This window comes from Calypte anna, chromosome 8, assembly GCF_003957555.1.
Source record: "Calypte anna isolate BGI_N300 chromosome 8, bCalAnn1_v1.p, whole genome shotgun sequence".
NCBI lineage: Eukaryota > Metazoa > Chordata > Aves > Apodiformes > Trochilidae > Calypte > Calypte anna.
In genome coordinates, this window is record NC_044254.1 from 30,187,856 (window position 1) to 30,203,240 (window position 15,385).

General features: G+C 41.8%; 1 protein-coding gene across 1 annotated transcript in view; it reads left to right on the forward strand.

Annotated features, from left to right (window-relative positions):
- Window positions 1–15,385, forward strand: part of LRRC7 (leucine rich repeat containing 7) — a 116,802-nt gene that overhangs the window by 39,789 nt on the left and 61,628 nt on the right. The window lies entirely within an intron of this gene.

Sequence of the window (15,385 nt, forward strand, 5' to 3'; positions counted from 1 at the left end):
CAAGCTTTGATAAAACATTTGTCTTGTTCCTGAATTTTTTTAGTATCAGGATATAAGCTTCTCCTTCATGTCCTGCTCCTGTCCACTCTGTCTTTCTAGCTTAGGGGGAGCCCAAAAATGCTTTATATGGTGTCATCTTGCTGATAAAGTAGCCATTTTATTGTTGTAGTTGCCTTTGCATTAAGGAAAAAAAAAATTAAGTAACAGAATTTTAGAATATTGGGGAGTTTTACACCTTAGATATTCAGATGAGGTTAAAAAGATTCAACAAAGATGAACCTGGCTTGGATGACTTTGTAAGAGTTCCTATGGCTTCTTCTGCATTTCCTTGTTGGGTCTATTCTGCCAGGTTCCCACCTATAAATGAGCATGTTGGCAAAGGAGTAAGTAGGTATAAATAGCCCAGGAGTTAATTTAGGGCAGTTATTCATAGGAGTAAGGAACTCAGAGCAAGTGACATAGCATAAGAACATGGCAGTGGGAGTAGCCAGGAGCAAGAACCCGTTTGGCCGGAGATGGCCTTAGAGGAGCTGAAGTGAGAGGTGAGAGGACGTGGCTGCAAGCTGTAGTAGAGTGTCAGAACTCAGCACAAGAGTTCCTCCCCCTCTCTGCTCCTCTGCCTCTGTTTTTATCCCTCCAGAACAGGAGCACGGACTGTTAGGATGTTGTTCGGCTTTCTGATACCATCTGTTTTCCTTGGTGGGAGGGAGGAATGGGATTCGTTCCAAGCTGTTCCAAATGTTTTTTTCCCTCATTCAGGCTGAAATTCAGATGTTCGTGCTCAGCTTCTAATGCGGTTCAGTGGCACTTAGGGTACTGTACTCTGGGCAGTCCTGATCCATATGTCATTTGACCCAACAAAGCTGTAATCACCTCTGTGCAGAGATGAGAAGGGCCCAGGAGGGTGGCTGGGCAGTGGAGCTGTCCTCATGTTCCTTTGCTGCACGGACAATCTCCTTTCTCCTGTGTTGACTAAATGCTTCCCTCAGCTTTTGTTCAGCTTTTGTTCCAGTTCTGTGTGATCTCTATCTGCTCCTACATGTCTTCTCTGTAATCCTCTTGACTACTGGTGATATTTCATGCCTTTCCAGGTTCTTTCTTGTCCCACTCCAAATTCTCTTTATTTTCCCCTCCATTAAATTAACGGACAGTGTTCTCATCTCCCCCTCACAGCCATCAGCTTGCCCAGCCTCATTTTTAGATCAATGTATTTTTTGTCAACATTGTCTGAGCACAGTGGTGTTCTTTCCTGCTTTATTATTATTTTTCCCATTTCAGTCTGCAGTGACGTGACTTCAGGTCACTGAACCTCACCAGAAGGCTGAGAGACTGGCTCTGTGCTCAGGCCTGCAAAGTGCTCCTCAGGACTTTGTCCTGGCTTTTGCAATGTCTTCTGCTGAGAGCTTTCTGCCAGCCCCTCTGCTGCATGACAGCCCTGTGTAAAACTGTCAGAAGCAATTGAGCTGGGAGTTGGCAGGGCTGTGGATGGAAAGGCCTTGCAGCAGTTACAGTTAAATGCTGTTCTTTATCTGTACAGCCACTCAAGCCATGAGCAATGACAACTCTGTTGGTGCTGTCTCATTCCCTCATGTCTTCTGGTGGTGCTTCAAAGATATCCTTGCTTACCAGTCAATAGGTGGAATTAAATAATTAGATTGTTAAAAAATAATAATTTGTTTGGTTTACATTAAGCCCTGGTGGGATGTGGGGGTGTTGTTGGCCTTTTTTAGATTATGGAGGGATTTAATTTTTATTTTGTTATTATAGAACACAAAGAAAGAATGCATGTAATTAAATGCCAGCAGAATCATCTCCAAGTTCCAAGAGACAACCACCCACAGTCAATTAGTAAATAGATGGTTTCTAATTTCTGTATCTGTAGTGCTGTTTGGTGATCACCCAGAACTGAAGGCTCTGATGTACAGAACTCAAGTGTACGGGGTTTGGTTTCAGTTCCTGCTGTGGACAGCCACATCCATCCAGCAACCTTTTCCCTCAGCTCTCTGGGTCTCACAAAGCAAATCAGTGTAGACAGAGACTGAAAAGTGACAAAGCATCTTTCAACTGATGAATTGTGAACATGTTATAAATATTTCAATATAAATTAGCAGTAAGGTGTTTTGATGAGTCAGGCAATAACAAGGGGAGTATGTCAAATGCAGAAGAGCACTTGAGTAGATGTTGGACCACATTCTGATATGTTGCTCATGTGGAGAGATTTGTCAAGACAATTTTTCACAATTGTCAGTAGAAATGTTGCTGGAATAATTTAATTTGAAACAAACTGAAATCATTAACTGTCTAGATAAATTTATGTAACCTTCAGAAAAAAATCTTGATTGTTGGCTTACATTGTAAGAAGGACTAAAATAGGGAGTATCCAGATTGATTATGGAAAAAGATCTACCAAATGCTGTGTTGGTGCAGGTCAGAAACACAAGTTAAACCTTTATAAAATGCATCTGCTTGAATGTCATCCTGGAGCAGATGAAATATTACTGGTGGTTCCTGTAAGAATGAACCTGAACATTTTAAGCTGGGGTAATAACACCTTTACAAATATTGATCTGAAGATCACAGCTCCAGTTCAGCTCCAGTTCAGTCAGAGCACATCTCTGCAGTTTGATTTGTCATGAGCTTAGTACCTACTTCAGTGGAATTTTTGCTTTGGCTTGTGGTTGTCCAGATGATTATAATGCTCCATTACCTGATCCAGAAAGTGGGGCTGTAAAATCCCATCGTTTTGCTCCTTCCTTGAGGACAGGAAATCCATGTTTCAGTTCCCTCTGGCTTACAGGGAGGAGGCTGGAGGCCAGGCTTGCACTCCTTCAGCCCTTGGGCAGGCTTTCCAGTGGAACTTGGATGTCTGTCTGTACCTCTCTGCCAAGAGCCTGTTGCTGCTTATGTACAGCTAAGTCTTCATTTAGCAGGTGTGTGGGTGCTCAAATATTGCTTAGTTCTTTGTTCACACTTTGATAATCTTGTTTCAGGCTGTGAGAAATGTCCCTGGACTTTGAGCAGGCTTTGGGTTTGCTCCAGGGAGGTTCAGAAAGGTGTCTGCTGAACTCGAGGAGCTGAGACACCAGAAGAGCTGCTGTTTTGTAAGAGTGAGCAGTCTGCAATTTAATTACCCCCTCCAGATGAAAGCGTGCCTAGTGAAGGACCTCGGGAAAAACAAAACAAACCAAGACCAAATCATTGTTGCTCTATGGAGAGAATGTGGCAAAGTCCTTGAGTCTTCCCAAGCTGTTAGCTCCACACCTGCCAGTTCTGCTGATGTGAGGAAGCCTCCATCAGGCATCAAGCCCTTGTTTTGCTGGAGTGGAACAATTGGGTACAGCTCTGGTTGATGATCCCAGTTTACAATGAAAGTGATAAAATTCTCTGCAGAAAGTCATTGCTAAGATTGCATAATTGAGCATTAAAGTTCTGATTATACTTTACAAACTCCGGGACTTTGTTAAAAACCTGACATTCCAATGTACTGAATTTCAGTGTTTGACAGCTCAGCTGTGAGAATTTTTTTAGAGAACATTTGTACCATAAGAACAGCATGTTAATTGACTAAAAAAAACTGGGACAGATTAATCATGGGAGGGATCTCGATACTTAAGAGAATGTAGTTCTAGAGCCCTCTGCTGATGGGAACCTTTAGAAATGCAGATCTTCTCAAATGCCCCTTTTTGAACGGCCTGGATTATTCATCCCTGAACTGAAGGGAGGAATAAATCCCTGCACTAAGGTGGCTTCCTCGTGGTGCCCACCAAAAAGGAACCTCAAGAACTGGGTTGCTCCTGAGCTTCCACATGGCAGAGGCAGAGGTGGGGTGGTGTTAGGTAGCAGGTGTCTCTCCAGGCACAGGTCGGGATGTCAGCATGTGAATTTTGCAAGGATCTCACTTCTCATTCAGGAGCAGCTGTGGCAGTAACAAGAGCAAGAGATTCTGCAAAAAGTGATCAGGAAATGGCTGAGTGCTACTGATTCATGCATTGAAAGAGCACAGAGAATAGATACAGACCAGAAAATTTAGCAGCTGAGGATATATACCAACAGCTTAATCCTTCCCCACAAACACTGAAGCAGTATTTGTATTTTACAGCCTGCCTTCCAGTATTTGATTTTTTTTCATCATTCTGGGTTGAACACAAGCCCCTCACAGCCTGGTGCCTTGGAGCTGGGAGTGGTTTCATTGCCTGTACATGAGGATGGAACAAAACAGAGAGATGTTGATTTTCCAGCATGCCCCAAACTTATTTGTTCCTATCCCTCCTGCAGAGTGAACCTGGCTTTGAGGTGCCCAAGTACCTCAGATATTGTCCTGCCCATTGTCTGCAGCATGTTAAGCTGACTGACCCAAGCTAGTAAGACTCCTTGGACTGGGATATGGAGTTTACATCCACAAACTTCATTGGTTTGTTAAATTTGTTGTTAAAACCAGAAGCTGGTTTAGTGCTCTTGTAGAGTAGAAGCCCTTGTTTCTTGTTCTTTGGGAATCTTTAGAGTAAAAAGAGGTCTAGAAAGGCTTTTTTTTTTTCATGTTTATAAAGCCAAGGCCTTCTGGCACAATCACTGACTTGGAAAAGAGAGGAGCTGGCCTAAATTTGCCCTTAAATCTGCCATTCTCTTGCAGCTGGCACTGGCAAAACATGTTTAACTGCAAACAGAATAAAATTCAAAATGCATTTAAGTGTAAAAAACTGGGCTTGAACAAGCAGTGAAGGATTAGTCTCATTTGCTGTGGCTAAATTCCCTTTTTCCAAAATAATTTTGCATTGTTCCCCATCTTTTCTTCTCTCCCAGTGTTCCTCCCCATGCCTTTGGAGCAGTTTCTCCAGGTTGCCCCTTCCTGCCGGGTTTGAGCCTTGCAAGTCTTTAAGGAGCAGTCGATGTGGCTGGACAGAAAGTGGAGATTTTTCTGAGTTCATGCAGAAGATTTGTAGTTCTGCAATTATAGAAAAGAGTATTTCCTGAAATGAAATGAACTTCTAGTTTGTTTCATATTTTAAACTCTGAAGGTGAAATACACAATCCTCCTGGGTTCTAAGGGGCTTTAATCAATGGTCTGTGGGCTTGATTTTTCACAGCCCAAGGCTAGTGATAGGACAGTGTCAAGGGGAAAGGGCAAAAGAGAGATTTTATGTCTCGATTCAGGCTAAAAGTAAACAAGAAACATGGCAGCTGCAACGTGGATTGAAGTACAGAGGAGATGTACTGAGGTATTCATGGGCAGTCTGGTATTTATAGAGGAGAAATGTTTAGATGTAAAAGATGTTTAGATGTAAGATTTTATTATTCAAGCAAGCAATTGCCATGGATACTTGTGGGGATTCTGTGTTTAAGATTTCACTTGTGCTGACATTTTGATGTACAGATTCAGGCTTTTGCATCTTGATGACCCCATGGTGAACATGCACACAAGCAGAAGGCAGCTCGGGTACGTGGCATAAATAGGTGTGGTGAAATGAGTGGGGGCACTGGAAAAAAGTGCATCTGTAGCCAGGAAAGAGGAGAGAATAACAGAGGAAAGAGGAACTGATGGGCAATAAAAGGCTTTATATTTTTCTTGGCAAAATTTAAGGCCTAATATAGAGAGAAGGGAGAGTAAGCAGAAGGGAAAAGCTTTTTAGTCATGTGTGAACAATGGTAAAAATGAAGTCGTGTTTGTGCAGTTCAGTTGGAGAATATGAATGTTTATGTAGAAACTCCTAGAAATTAAAATAACTAAGCAGTAAAGAAGCCAGCCTGATTGTTGGAAATATTTGCTGTGGTGTGTAACTAAACCATCTGCAAGGGGTTGGGGAGGTGAAGGAAAGAAGGTGTGAGCCAGAAGAGAGGTCTGGAGGTAAGACCCAGGTCTGGGCTCTGAAGGGCAAAAGGGGATGGAGAATGAATCAAGAACTCTGTTAAGATCAGGAAAAAGAAGATGGGGCAGATGAGAAGCTATTGCTGGTGGGTGACTGGAAGACCAGAAAACACTAAAGAAGTTGGATGGGAATAGGTTATGCAGAATGTAGGAGCATAGCAGGAGATGTGAGAGGAGAGAGAAGATAAGCAAGAGAGGTCAGGGAGTAAGCAGCACTTCTGACACTTCAGTCACATGGAGAGGGGAAGAGTTGCAGTAGGTGATGGTGAGGTGAGATGTCTCCACACAAGGGGAGCATGGTGAAAAAGACAATAAGGGATCAAAAAAGGCTCAATAATACGGAGTGTGATAGGAAGAAGTGCCTGCTCCAGGGCTGTTCAGAGAAGAACAAGAAAAAGTCAAGAGGAGAAAGATGAGAGCTTCACCAACAGGAGGGGAGACCTTGAAAAATACAAGGAGCAGTAGGAACAGTCACAGAGGTGGCACTGAGGGACAAAGGCTGTCTCAAGGTGCAGTTTCACTGGTGGAGAAGGAAAACTGACATGGAATCAGAACTGTAGTTTTTTAATTATTAACAAATTTCTATTTTTTTGAAAAGGAAAAGGTTTTTGAGAAAGCTTTGTGGCTGGTTATGAGCACTTACCATTGTGAGCCACAAAATCTGCATTTTCCAGGCAGTTGGTTATATATATTTCAAATGTAACTGTGCTTTGGAAATACAGACATCTAAACAAATAGATGGTGTGACATGTTGAAAATGAACTTCATCTCCCTCAGTTTTGGGCTTCAGTTCTCTCTGCTCCAACGTGGCTGCATCAGTGAGCAAGGCAGGAGTAAGAACAAGGAGGAGAAAGGCCCCTTGTCCCAACACATCTCTCTGCCTGGGTTCTTTCAGAAGATCAGCTTTCATTGTGAGTCACAGTTGTCATTTTTAATGCAAACTTCCTTTTCTAGCTGCAGTTTGTAGTTGTGTGTTGTTATCTGTGTAACTTCCATTCTGCAAGCTCAGCAAAATGCACACAGCTTTCCTGTAGTAAGCTCCTGCTAAGCTGATTAATGTGTCAGGAATAATGCAGCCAGATTGTGATGTAAACCATTGAAAAGTAATTGGGTATTCTGTATGAGCCTGGTCCTCTGTGAGGGAGAAGCTCATATTTAAATACCAGTTTGTTTGGCTGAGGTTTTTAGCAGACAGATTACGTCTCCTGTACTGTTCCTGTGGATAGCAGTTCAGCCACCATACAGGGAGCAAAATCCATTACTCCATAAGGCAAGAAATAAAGCATATTTCCTACTAAATTTCATACCAGATCATCTTTTAAACTAAGGGATTACTTCAAGTAAGAGCTGAAACACATCAAAGATCTAAGTTTAAATGTAAATTTCCCAGTTTCCAGAAAGCCTACTTTCCAAAGAAGGCTATTCCTCATCTTCATTTATTGGGATTCTCTACTTCTGAAATGTCTGCAGGGCTCATCATCAAACTGATTGTAATTTCTAGCAGTAAAGAGCATAATTATTACTTTTCAGCGTGTGCTACTAATATGCAATGAATAATTGAAATCCTGTCAGTTCTTGCATAAGAAGAAACTGAAAAACCCAGAGTCTTCCATAAGGACAAACCCCCACAGAGCAGCACAACTTTTGCTTTGTGTGTCACTAAGCAGTTTTTGTTCTTGCAGTCATCACTGGCTGAGGTTAAGATGACCCCAGAAACAGTTACTCAGAAAATATCACTTAGGAATTTCAAGACAAGCCTGGTAGTCACCTTTAGTTGAAATCAAGGACTGTATTACCATAAGAAGTAGAGATTGGATCCTGTGTCACAGGGGGACATCAAAGGTCTGGTTGTTCAAAACTGACTGATATTTTGTAGAAATAATTCTGTCTTAAATTTTACTTTACTCTTTTTGCAAAGTGCCCAGATCTCAGGATGGTAAAGTCATAAGTGACATCCCAGGTCTTGTAGCAAAGCTAGAGAAAATGACCTTGCTCATAGCTGTATGGAGCTTCCTGTGAGCAACGTTCTCAGGAGACAAAGGGTGAAGGCAAAATCTGCTTATTCATGCTTGGTTGTTTTACTTTAGGATTAGTGAAATTAAATATGAACTTGAATGCAGAGTATTGCAATGGAAATATAATGAAGAGAATTCAATTAACCAGGCATTAAACAGTGTTTCTGAATAAGATATGCTGCTATCATGGTATTTCAGTGCAAGAAAACAATGCAGATTTCACAGCCTTCTTTTTGATAAGACAAGTTCCCCTTTGGAAGCATTCTGATAATTCTGCTATTGTGTTTTATCCTTTGGAACCATAGCTTCTTAATCTTTGGAGGCAGATTAATGGAAACGTACAAATGGCTTCTACAAAGTAAATATTTAAATTGCTAAATTTGAGTTACTGATTAGCACATAAAGTTGGTATTCCTTACTCAGTCACCTGGCTGAAGGGTGAAGCTTCAGTAGAATTTGCTTCTTGCTTCCAAACAGGATGAGGAAGACAGTAACCTAAAAAATGCATAGTGACTTCTGATGGAGAAAATCAGGTACGAAGGAAAGAGATTTGATCAAAGCCAAGCAGTGCACTTTCTCCTTTTAAAAACACACTAATTGGAACCTTGCTAAAAATCAGACCCTAATTGGAAGGCACTGGAGCTTTAGGTTGTTTTTCTCTGCCTGGCCAGCTGCCAGCGTGCCTCTGGTCAGAGCTGGGTGTCTGCAGAGCTGAGCCTTCCTCTGAAATCCTGGAGCACCCTCCCTCAGAGCCCTGCCTCTAAGTCTTCCTATCTTGGCCCTGGTTCCCTTCCTGCATGGGTCTTATCATTGCTTTGGTAAAGCAGACTAAATTGCCTTTCTTACTTTGTCTTTTTTCTTTCTCTACATGGAAAGACACTTTCACTCTGCAATTTTATTTACTTTAGCAGAAATGTTGGGGAAAGAGTCGCCCACAGAGTCTCACTTGGGTTCTCTTTAGCAGCTCATAATAACTAAGAGCAAAGATGGGTTTGAAGGCTCATCCTGTGTTGAGCAGAGCACATTTGAACAAATCTGGTGGGGGTTGTTGAAGGTGACAGAGGGAATGGCTGGCCAGCCATGCCTTGGGTGGGGGTGAGTAATCCAAGCCCACTCATTGCTGTGCAGGCATCTTCCTGAGACACACCTGGGTCCCCTTCTCCAGGGGGTATTTCCAAATTCTCTTCACTTTTCCTACATGTGGGAAGCAAAGGTGTCTGGGGGGTTGTTTCCAATGAAGAACTGGAATGTCTCCTGCAACAGTATTCCTGCACCTTTCCCTTTGGATCAGCTCAGGGGAAAACAGAAAATTTTCTAGGTGGCATTTGGTTGTGGGGAAGATGGATTTGAGGCAAAGAACAGGCAAATTACGTTACCTCAGAACTCCTCTTGGAGTTATCAAATTGTGGAAAACATGAAAAATAGCAAGCTGTAGGAGCTTACATAACCCTCATTCTCATGTCACAAGGATGGTATTACTGCTAGAGAGAAAAAAGTCTTGACTAGAATAAAAACAGAAAATGGAGGAATTAAGAGTTACACATCTGAGTAAGCAAAGAAATAAGTGAGGAAAAACTCACACAGAGCTTCATAAAAGACAGAGCTAAGATGATGGCCACAAAGATGGATACAATGGAAAGGTGAACAGCACATTTACAACATAAAAGCTGGATGAGGAGGGCCCTACATTTCCTACATTTAAAAAAAAAAAGAAAAAAAGGTATCTAAATTATTAATAGTGCTATGTTTCTAATTGAAAAGTTGTACCCCAAATTAGGCTGATTCTGAGAGCTTTGAAGTTTCCTGATTAATACAGTGACCCAGGCTGCACATGGACAGGATGCAAATGATTTAAACAGCACACAGAACTGATTAAAAAGGAGAAAAAATAAAAGTGGATGTCTGGCCAGTGCAGGGAGAATATCAGTGGGGAAAAGGCTTTTGGCAGAAGGAAATGTGAGGACTGTTTAGTGGTTGCTTTATTTTTTTTTTTTAATTGCAACCTAATGCTCAGCTTTATTCCATCTCATGTGCACAGTCCCTATTATCAAATCTCTTTTGGCAGAGAAAATAGGACATAAATTCTGATCTGTTGGAACCACCTCTGAATCCTTCCTAAGGACAGAGGAGGGATACCACCTCTTCTGTATCACAAACCACCAAGGCTTTTGGTTCACAGAACAGGGGTTTTATGGTATTTGAAGGAAAAAAGAGGTATTGCCAGCAACATATGTGGTGTCCACTTTGGAGGTGCAGGTGGGCTGGGGCTGGGTGGGTCTCCCAAGGAGATGCTCTCTGCTTTTAGCACTTCTGTAGTGGTGAAAGTCCTCTGGAAAACCAGAAGGGGATGATGGAGACTGTGACTGGGTTAGTGACAGAGAATTATGGTTCCTAACCTTGATAGTATAACTCATTGCAAAGAGCCAACATATTAACAGATTGGTGGTGTTGATTATGCTGATAGTAAGAGAAAGAAAAAAGGAACAGAGAAATCATCACTTATTTGTGCTGTATGACAAAGAAACCAGTGAAGGGAGTTGGCTGCTGCTCTGGATATAATTAATATTTTCTGACCCCCTGGGCAAATGGTGCCATTATGACTCATTTCAGCCTTGTAATGCCCTCATTCAGATTTCTAAGTTCTTGATTTTCCAGATCCCTCAGTAACTTTCTAGCAGTACCAGATCACTTAAACTTCACAATTTCTTACAGTTTTTGAGGAAATTTCAAGAGTCTGGCTAATTTCTGTGTGAGGCCCTGTCAGACAGCACAGGCTGAGCCCACAGGACTTATTTACTGCCTCTTGGTTTAATTCCTCTTTGAATTTCAGCTCAGGCCATTGGCTATGGCCATGAGTGGGGAACCAAGACCTCCCTAAGATAAGAACACTTTAAAAAAAAAGTCACATCAAAAACTTGTCTGGCAGAAAAAAACAAATCCATCATTAATCTCTGGTGGAACAGCTGGAAAAAAGAAGCTGATTTATACTGCCAGCTGGACAGAGGCAAATTCTGCAGTTCTTTACAGGACCATTTTAACTTCATATTTTCTTGATATATTTACTTGGCACTTCAGAAAAATATGTTGGGAAGCTATTGTCTGCTTCTAAGACTTCAAATTGCCTACAGAGGTTTAAAGTGAGTTGGTGTTAGGGCAGAATTCAGGGCTGGAAAGATGTTCTGCAGTGCTTGGGGTGTTACCATACAGAGGTCCTGGGGCCTCTTTATCTTCTACAGGTATCCATTGAAAAAAAAATAATAGAAAAAGAGTTGATTGTTATAAAATGTAGATTCTTTTTAAATGAAGGGTTACATAGCATTTGTTTAAAGAATGAGCTCCCTAAAATTCAGTGGTAATTCATCTCCCCAATACAGTATTTGGGAATTCCTGTTTTAAATGCACTCTCAACAAGCAATCATGTGAATTCTGAGGCAATTTGAAACTCATTTGCAGTTGCAAGCCTTTCAAATTACTTTCCCCACAACTGCCACTTGCTGCTTGTTCTCACTTTTTTTTTAACACTGGTAATGGAAAAGTAAAGCATGTTGAAGATAATACTTTGTATATTTAGGATAAAACTAAACTGATTAGATAAATACTTGGGCAGATATGGCGTTTTTAGCTGTGGCTTTTTCAAGTAAATTTTTAATTACTTTGTGAAGGGAAAAAAGAAAAATGGCTGTATCTGATGATGTGTAGGCCCATTACAGAGCAAAAAGCTGCTGAGAGGAAAAAATAAATTCTTCCATCTTCTGAAAAACAAATGCTGCCTCTCCTGTCCTTTCAAGATACTTGAGGTTTTGAAGTTTGTTGAGCTGTTTTGTTCCATGTTTAAATCCCAGTTCTGTGAGCCATACAGCAATTTTCTCTGCCTCTCTCCTGTCAATAGGTATGGAGAACATCTTCTCTCATGGTTGCTGAGAAACAGGGATTAGTGATTTTACTGCATAAAGATCTGCTCATTGAGAGGAGATCAGATTTTATTGTAATTAGTTTCCATAAAACTTCTGGGTTTTTTAGAATAAGGATTTTCTGCATTGAAGAATAAACTGCAGATAATGATAATGAGATGCTTGCATGAAGCTGATAAACAGCAGTTTATAGTTATGCTTCTTCCTAGTTTCTTTTATTCAATAAAGAATATATTTTTAAAGGCTTTCAGACAGCAGGTAGTAGCCTTTTTAAGCTTTTGTGGGGAAAAATGTGCTTGTGTTTCATGTTGTTTCTCTGAATTGCTGAAATAGGGTACATTACAGTTTGTTATGGGTGCAATGGCATAGAATTAATTACTCATTAAGATGTTAATGGATTTCTTTAATTGAAGTCACAACAAAATCAAATAAAAGTGGCTGGACATTTCATCCTTGTTCTTTTGCACTGGAAAAACTCCCCAAGTTCCCAGTGCCTGTGCAGGACAGTCCCTGTGGCTGTCCCACTGCTGGGCATCCTGACACTGCTGTGTTCTTGTATGTGGGACTGAAAGCCTGAAATGTCTGGAATTCTGACTGATACACATCCTGAGAGTCTGGCAGTGAAACCTATCACATGGCACAGAGGGAGAGGCTGTGGAGAACTCCATTCCTGTCCCTACTTTAACTGGGGAGAAGTGCCAGGCAGGGGTGCTCCCCTGAGGAAGCAGGAGGCCTTTCCATCTCCTGTGTCCCTTGCAGGGCATGAGGAGCTCCCTAAGGCAGTGACATCTCCAGTGGCCACCCCAAACCTTGGAGGCTGCCTTGCTGCTGACTCTGCTGGGCTTCAGTCTGGCTCCCAGGGCTCTCAAGGAGCAATCCTCTTACAGTCAGTAAGAGCTTTATGAAAATGATAAAAGAATAAAATGTAGGTAAGAAAAGTGTAATTACCAAAGCTGGCATTAGTGCAGGGTAGGAATTAATAACACTGAAATTAATAGAGTTTAATTACCATTAGTCTGCAGGGCATGAAATTTAACTCCTTTCAGTCGTACCTTAGGCCCTGTAATTCTGTACTGGTGCTTTCTGAAATGATTACCAAGAACAGTATAAATCCTAAGGGATCTTTTTCTTAAACACATTTTTTCAGCATTTTAACTGCAAAGGAGAACCAATGGAGCAGGCTATGGACATGTGCACACCTACTTCTGATCCATACTATCTCATGGTCTTTCTTGCAGCAGTTTCTGCAGTGGAGTTGCTTCTTACTACTTTTTCTCACAAAATCCTAGCAATGCACCTTCACTCAGCTTTAAGAGCCTTTCTTATTCCACTATTGATCTTTTCTTATGTACAAATCACTCATCTATCCAGTTCCTGTTCTGGTTTGGGGCTCTCTCTTGAAGAAGACAGTTCCAGCAGATGACCACTTGATCCCACTGGCCTGATTTATTGTGCAGAAGGGTCTTCCCATAGCTTTGAAGGAAGACAAAGTAGTTAAATCACTTTTGTTTATAATCTGCAATGTTTTCTTTCTAATTTTCAAAACCATTTTCTCCAGAACAAGTGGCAGGTATCTTTACAAACTGCACTAGTGGAAGCACTTTTATTTACATAAGCAAAAGGAGAAACTCTTCAAAATGCTTGTGCATTTTTGCTATTTTTAGTGCCTTTTCATCACCTGACTGTTTGTACACTCTCTGGCTGTTCTGTGCTGGTGTGATTGTTCTGAGTTTCTATTCAAATGAAACCTGGGGTTTTTCTAATGTGTGCCTACAGCAGAGAATAATGCAAAGCTAAGTGCTTTGTAATGCCTCTGGGAAGAATGGCTTTTGGAGTCATTTCTGCAGTACATGTCAGCGTTCAATTGTTCATTACCTTCAAATAGCTTAAAAAGCTACAAATAATTTGATATTCTAAGGGCATTTATTTTGATTGTGTCAAGGTTTGAAATAGGCAATTGCAAAGGCTGCTTCCCATGCCTGGATCCAGAGGCTGTGGAGCCTGAGGGCTCAGTTTGGGTTTCTCGTGCTGTCCCTGGGCAGTGTCTCTATGGATCTGGTGTACCCATAGGAGCTTTGGGAAGGTTTGTGAAGGTTTCTGGAACTGAGGGTGCAGCCCAGGTTGGTGGCTGTGCTCGTGCTGCACCTCTTGCTGCTTCCCAGGTTTGCTGAAGTCAGGAGGAGCTGCAGCTGGTCCTGAAGCCAGGTGGAACTTGGTGCCAGGTGACTAAGCTCAGGTAGCAATGACCAGAGCTGCTTCCAGCCAGGTGAGCTGATGGCATGGGATGTGCCATGGTGCTGGAGCAGAGGGAGTGAAAAAGATTTTACTGTCAGGGTGTTGAGCCCAGGTTGCCCTCAGAAGCTGTGGCTGCCCCATCCCTGGCAGTGTTGAAGGTTGGATGGGGCTTGGAGCCCCCTGGGCTGGGGGAGGTGTCCCTGAGCATGGCAGGGGGGGCACTGGAGGAGCTTTAAGGTCCCTTCCCTTTAAGGGACTTTGAAGTCCCTTCCAACCCAAACCAGTCTGGGCTTCTGGTTTAGAGAGAGCAGATAACATGGCAGTCAGAGCAAACCTTGATCTGAGAAAGAACTGTGGGCACTTGTGGTGAGGTGGGCTGTTCTCCTCCTGCACTTATCTTGGAGTGGAGCTCTGGGACTTTTCCTGCCTTAAATAAAAAGTGACACATGTAAAATTCTTTGAAGCTGAGAAAATGATAAAAGTAATTTCCTCCCAAATGGGCTGGAAATGGGCCATCAGAGCTGAAGCTGCAGAGGCAAGAGCCTTGTTTCCAGAGGAGCATTAGGAGCAGTGTTAAAATAAACATTATTACAGAAAGCTTTGAGTGCCAGTCAGGAACCACAGAGTTCTGCATGAAATCTGACTGGGGATCTGACTGTGGAGGGAACTAAAATGAAGAACATCCAAAATCAAAGTTCACAGAGTAAATCTGAGTGGTGTGTCAGCTTTTGCTGTGTGGCTGCTCACATTCTGCAGTGGGCTATACTGCTGAGCTGAAATATAACTTGTAGATTTTCTGATTTCTTATCTTGGAAATTAAGAGCTTCTTTTTTCATACCTGTAAGTGTTCTATTTTTACATTTTCAGACCTTTAGATACGCTTTATTACCGTAATTGAGATACAACCCTTATGTTACAGCCACAAACTTGGCTTCTGGTCAAGCTGAATTACAAAATTCCTGTCCCCTTTTCTCTGGCTTTACCCCTAAGGCAAAAGCAGCAAGGCTGTCACTGGCACTGCCAAGTGAAAAACCAGCTGCACTCTGCTTTCACTGTCTCATTTATTTCAACATCTCAGTCTCTTTGAGAAGATGAGAAAACAGTATTTGTCCTGGCAGTATTTGTGTGCTCATCTCACTGGGGCTGCCAGAGGCAGGAGAAGTGCTAATGGAATTGAAACAAGGAAATGAAACGTTTTAGTGTTTTATTTGCCTTGAACATATCAATGTATTGCATGATAAAGAAATCAGAGAGAATCATGAATGGGGCATTATAGGACCGATTAATTTACTTTGTGAATCTTACAGTTTTGGATAAATGATATCTTAAGCAATATGAATTATCCCCACTGGTGTTTTGCC